This window comes from Anopheles maculipalpis, chromosome 3RL, assembly GCF_943734695.1.
Source record: "Anopheles maculipalpis chromosome 3RL, idAnoMacuDA_375_x, whole genome shotgun sequence".
In the NCBI taxonomy this organism is placed as follows: domain Eukaryota; kingdom Metazoa; phylum Arthropoda; class Insecta; order Diptera; family Culicidae; genus Anopheles; species Anopheles maculipalpis.
In genome coordinates, this window is record NC_064872.1 from 76928724 (window position 1) to 76935131 (window position 6408).

Below are 6408 nucleotides of genomic sequence, written 5' to 3' on the forward strand. Positions count from 1 at the left end.
TTTTCTCTCACACTCTTCAAACTGTTGGCGAGCGGGTACCGGAGCTTTTTATACGTGTATTTTTGTGTATATCCAAATATCGCTTGAGGTGAATTTTTCCAAGCAGCGAAAAATGCTTTACCAACCTGTATGAACAATTAAAATTCACTGATTCTTTAGTATCTGAGATAACTGAGACGCTGAAACCCCCCCACGGGTGAACACGATCACAATCAAGAGAGACCGCTCTCTTCTAGGTCTTCGAGACGTTCGAACGGACCGGATCGGATCTTCATCCGGGACATGCGCAATAGGCCGCCTGCCAAAGTCCGGCTGTCGCTACAAGTTTGGCGGTCCCCAGATGGCCTTTTCAAGCCAATGTAAGTCCCCGGGAATAGAGGTACCACTTTTAGAACGCTCGGCCATGCCTAGGACCACGATCTTCGCCGAAGAACTATATGAGCGACGGTTTGCCTGCTGCTTCCATTTGGCCAATGTCCACCGAACTTGATGGACGCTCGGCTTTTGCTACATTCGGCGCTTGTCTATTATTGAAACTTTCTTCCGAATTTCTGTCCCATAGCCATGTGGTTTAAGCCAGGGCACGTTGTGGTAGCTGACTACTGGCTGATCGATTCTGCGTGAAAATATGATCCAAACCAGATGAGTCAGTACAACCAATCATCGTTTTTACTCTATCCTCTATTCTTTGCAACAAACCCACTTGAAATCTCTCACCACAAGCACAGTGTATCGTTCAAAAGCAAACCAGCCCGGAACCGCATTTCGCAACATCCGCACCAGCGGATGGAGGATTCCGAAAATGCGAATGGGAGGGCGGTTTTCTTTTTTTGTTGAGCTATGAACCCCCGGAGCACCATACAGCCATCGGTCAATTATTTTTACCCAATCCCAGGGTCGCCCGGTTAATATTAGAAGGTGCAGATAAATTATTTTAAAAATAAAATAATCCCTCTCTCGTTACGCTACGTTGCGTGCGCTCCGCGTGCATTGATTGCGCCGAACGGTGGAAGCTTGAAGCCGGGAAAATGGGCCAGAGGTAGAAGCCAAGTGTAGAATGAAGTTGAAAGATGCATTAAAGAAAGGTGTTTCGGTGGGGTTTTTAGCAATTTGATCGACAGAAGTGGGTTGATCTAGAATTTGGGAATTGAGGTGCTGTGGTGTGGCCCCTACTTCCTGCATAATCACGTAATAACACGTTTTTTTTATTGCCCCAAAGTTATATCTAAATATACACTGTATTTATTGTATGCAGTTGATCACATCTTTGTGTAGCGCTTAAAATGGGCCCAGAGTATTCACATCCTTTCCCAAGGGATGAAAACTCCAAAACGTCTGGCAAAGCGTGCACACATGCACCCAAAAAAAAAAAAAAAAACAACAACCCCGCGACAGGTTGGGCGGATCACCAGCGGTGGGTGAAAGTCATAAAAATTGGCAGCTTAAAATTACAACGAGCGACTGGAAGTCGAATGCGAGAGGCGGTCGAAGCAATTAGAAAATGATTTCCACTGCCATTTGGAATTATATGGAGGAAGATTTTGCTTTTTCTGTTACTCTTATGTGTGTGTGTTTGGTAGAAGGAAGTGCAAGGGGGGGGGGGGGGGGAATGGGGGACGTAGTTTTGATGTTGGAAAATAAATAAATAAATATACGATCGTGTACTTGAACTCGGCGCGTGAACTGATGCTGTCTTGCCGATGGTAATGGATAAAAACGGGAACACAGCACTATGGCTTGATGGTGTTGTGCGAAACAGACAGCGCGCTCTAGTAATATCAAGGCCAAAGATGCTCTATATTTTAAGTTTTCCTGTACTAAAACACGATCATTTTGTACTTAAAATAACCAACAAAAAAGAGAGGAAGATTTGTTCCACAATTTCCTTTCTTTTCTTTCAGGATTCATTTTCCTTCTCATGCGAGAAACCATCGATGAATAATCACGGTACGTTCAAGTTGTAACTTAATCCAGTCCATTTGGAGTACATTGTTTGAGGGTTTATGTTGTTGCAAAAAACAACCAACAAGCCTGTTGTGTGGATACTTTCATTCGGAAAAGAAGAGAATCACATTTCCGATCCTCGCTACACCCAAGCTGTTCCAAGCAGTGATCGTTATTATAATAGTAATTCGATATTTGCCTCCGGTCACTGCTAGGGAAGATATTTGTTTACGCATTTTTCGCCGGGTGTTGGACGACTACTGGAACTACATAAATTTTCCTCAAAGCTGAACGCAACGAGCGGCGTGTGCTGGTGGTCAATTTCTTATGCTTTTGTTGTGGAAGGTGAAGTAAATTTCGCTATCGTTGATAAAACAAACAGTTCAGCAGCTGTGTGTGAGCTGGAGGTTACCGAAAAAAAACTCACTATTTATGTAAATATATTTCGCCAATCAATGGGTGTTGTTTGTCGAAAGGTTTTTCGCTATCCTTCTCACCGGAGAACGAAAAAACAAATGTACTTGATCATGGCGTTTAGAGCTGACATCATTGGTGGATGTCTATTTAAGCGCCAGAGCTGGGAACTCCATGATCGATGCACTGAAGGTACGCGTGTGTAGTTCGGCATAACAACAGGTGAACCGAAAAACCTCTGAAAACTTCGTAACCGTTACGTTTTGGATGGGATGGCAGGAATTTACGTTTCATCAATCAGTACCGAAATAGAAACGTTACCTTTCGCGTGTGTAAGTGCGAGCCTGGGGGGTAGTTGGAGGTTTGCGTTTTCTAGTTAGTTGCGTTCAATGATGTACTTTCTTGGCAAACGGTACACTGTGTTTCGGTGGAACGGCCGTTTGCTAATGTCAGCCAATATTTGATCTAAGCAGGATGGAATCTTGTAATGCCCCGTGCTGATGTGCCTCAATACGAGCTGTTTAGGGGACAGCAAACCAGGTGAAGAAGTGAATGATGATCAAGGGAGATTAAGCAAAAGCCACGGACACATGCCAAAATTGGTGGTTAAGTGGCAGAAGAATGGAGGATGCCAATCAACACTTGTCAAGTGCAGTCAAGTGAAAAGTTTCGGCAAACTAAAGCTCACATATGCATACAAACGGACTGGTCGCGTTGTGTTGAGAAAACTTTTGTCAAGTAAGAATTAAAATATTGGAAATAGATAGAGAAAGGGAGAAAGGGAGAGAGAGGGACCGCGTGTTGCCAAACCGTAAAAGGGACACATCGAAGATGGTAAATGAAAAATAATTTTTCACTCACATGAAACAAACAAATATTTCCACGCGAGCACACTCAAACATATACGCAGATAGACACGCGGAACAAACTGGTCTGTTGCGCAATAAATTGCGGCGTGAATAAATGAACTAAAAATAGAGCGTCCGTGCACACACACACAAACCAATGTATATTAATGACACCCAGGGCCCCAGGGTTTAGGCCAGCATGGGCCGGTAAGCATGGTCTGGTCAAACGGCAACGAGGACGAAGCTGTCGTGGAGACAGAAAAAAGGAGGATCTGCCCCGTTGCCGCAACGGGGTGATCGTTAGCCCAGCGTTGACAAAAGGACCTGGTCGGCTAAAAATAGGACACACAGGAGGAGGTCGCAAAAATATTCCACCCCTAGCAAGCAGCGGCGGAAAAGGTTTTTTTTTTGCGAGACATTAAATCATTAGATTTTTGGCCAATCCTGATCACGCAAACTTTTCGTTTGATGTTTTAAGAAGGAAACAATTAAATTGATGAGAGCCTAACGTGTCGTGGATACTTTTGCATATTTTGAGATATCTCTTGATCTCTTGTAAAGATCGTATTGCATAACACTCTTGTCTTCCTAACGTAGCTCATCCCGGTGAGATCTCACCGAAACAGGATCAGGACTGTTCCACCGGTGATGGTAATGAAGAGGCGCGTGAAGTGAAACTTGAAGTCTCTTCACCATTCGCCGCCTGTCACGCACGCCGAGCGTGATTGGCAAATGGAAGGTTTCTTTTTCTGAAGATCGCACAGCTACTGCTGCTCCTTCTTCACCTACTCATTCCTTTGGCCTGTTCACAAGGGAATAGAAAGCACCTGTTCACTATCTATTTTGCTCATCAAAGCAAATAACTTTAAAAATATCATCACTCATAGCGAGCCGCGGAGGTCGGTCGTTAGGTGTCACTGCTGCTTGATGTGCTGCCTGTCCATACCGTTATTGCCAGCTTTGCCGCAATACGCGATTGAGCCTTTGCGGTATCTTTTCTTAGAAAGAGTTTTCGACGAAAACAACGCAAGGTTGATGTCTCTTTTTTTGTTTGTGTGTTTCCAATACGAATAATCCTTTTGGGTTACTTATACAAGCTTGGGATTAGTATTATGTTTTGAAGTTATTTAATCCTCGAGTCTGGTTTTATGGTGCACTTTTCACGCACGATTCTTTGTGTCCTTCAAGTTCGTACAACTGCTGGATCAGGCGACCCGCAACTTCGTAAGTAAATTCGAACAAATGTCACAATGTCTCACTCAATGCGCTTCACACGAAGTTCACTACGATCCAACTAGGAGATATCCGGTTTAGCGTGTGTGTGTGTCTTAATTCACACTTTCTCACTTCCAATATACTCCGGGCACCAATCACCACTATCACCAGCTTTGGAAAGATTTTTTTTTAACAACAAAAACCCTCCAACTAAAACTCCATCACTTCCAACCAAAAACAACCAGGAACCACCTGCGACACTGCGTGATCGGGAAAAATTCGGACGGAAAAAACCACTGGCTGCTGTGCTGCGCTCCTAGACGACTGACCTGTTTCGAAAGGTCGAGACAATCGGCAATGGATCGCCGCCGGGCGAGTCCTTTTATAAATTCCGAACCAGGTTCGGCACCGTACGCCGGGACCAACAGATCGTACTGCTCCGGCGCGATCGCGATCGTGGATCGGCGCACACCACTACAAACAAACACAGACATGGGGACGCCCGGTTTTTGGGGTCCGGTTCGGTGCCGGCACGAACACGCGCACAGTATGGAAATATTCTGAGCACGAACAGGTGCAGATGTCTGATGTGGTTTGCTGTCACACACCGAGAGGAAGCGCAAAGTTAGCTTCGTGCTCGCGAATCTTAGCTAAAGACCTCCGGTGACATCTTCATTTGGAGCCGTTTATTGGGTGCAGTTTAATCATGCTAAATTGCATTTTTAATTTATTAACTTTGTTAAATAATTGAAGAAGCTGTGTTGAAGCAATTTACTTTAATAATTTATATTTTGAGTTAATCATCCAATCAGTGGTTTAAAATACTCATCTTTCAGCTTCAATCAAAACAAATGTAAAACAGTCGATCATCGCAAAATCATTCCGGTTAAGCCAAAACCAAACAAGGGTTGCATCGAACCGGAACGGCCACGACCCTCCTCATTTGATGGTACGCGTGATGCACATCGTTCGGGAGGTATTCATTTTCCACATACGCTTTTGGCGCCAATCCAACCGATGCGCTCAGGAAAATTACAAACGAAATATTTCCTGTGCTGTGCACCGGGACGTATAAAACTTTGCTCGATCCGATCCAAAATCATCAAAACAATAAAATTGACGACGAATCCTTCATCTTTCATATGCTTTCAATCAGTACGGGTTTACCAGCTCCAGTCGAGTTGCAAAAATCGATCGAACGATCGGACGGATCGTAGGGATTTTAACCTTGTTTTGTTCCACTGCGCGTGGCACGTTGTAGAGAAAATGCAGTTTATTTTTGCATGCCGGATGAAGTAACGCGACAATCGTGGTGTGAGAAATGTGTTTCCCATTTCGGGACAGGCCTATGGTGCCCCATCGTTGCACATTGCGATTGTGCAATGTGCCAAGGCTAGGAGGGAGCAACACTAGCAAGGAAATTGGTTTCAGAGGAATTTTACGACAAAACCGGTCATATTGCAACATTTTGTGGTGAGAAATGGTGTGTTTTGTCTTGCGATAGTTTGATGATCGATTAATTGCTGTTTTTGATTAATTGATTTTAATGCATTTGATGGCCAAAATGTATGGCCGGTATTTTGTGCAATCTTGTTTAAAACATGAGAGACATTACGTTTGTTTTCACTCATTGGAAAAGTTGACATTGAATAGTTTTTGTTTGTTTAAAAACTTGCCTGTATTGTCTGTGAATTTATTTTATATTTATTCACCTTCAATGCTCGGTTTGAAACTTTTTATTTCATCAAATGTACGTTCACAAACATCGTTTCGAATTGCTTGTATGGTTTAAAAATATTTTTATAATGTTTTTTAATACTAAAAATGGCTTTTTGTTAGTATGAATGTTGTTGCTAGATTATGAAAAATATTTCCAACCACGTGGTCATAATCATGGAGACGCCCGGTACTTCAAGTGAAAAGATCAACTTGCACCAGCCTGCTTCCCCAATACACGCTTTATTTTTCTTTTCTTGATGTCGTTTGC

General features: G+C 43.4%; 1 protein-coding gene across 2 annotated transcripts in view; it reads right to left on the minus strand.

The window, feature by feature from the left end:
* The window catches only part of LOC126561520 (calcium-transporting ATPase sarcoplasmic/endoplasmic reticulum type), a 112255-nt gene extending 107382 nt beyond the window's left edge, over positions 1-4873 (minus strand). Inside the window, exon 1 of one of the 2 annotated variants that reach the window (XM_050217719.1) lies at positions 4751-4873. The gene's annotated coding sequence lies outside the window, so the exon portion shown is untranslated. Of the gene's footprint in view, positions 1-4673; positions 4722-4750 lie in introns of those variants that run through there. The other variant, XM_050217722.1, reaches the window with a different exon arrangement.
* Positions 4874-6408: the final 1535 nt, after the last annotated feature.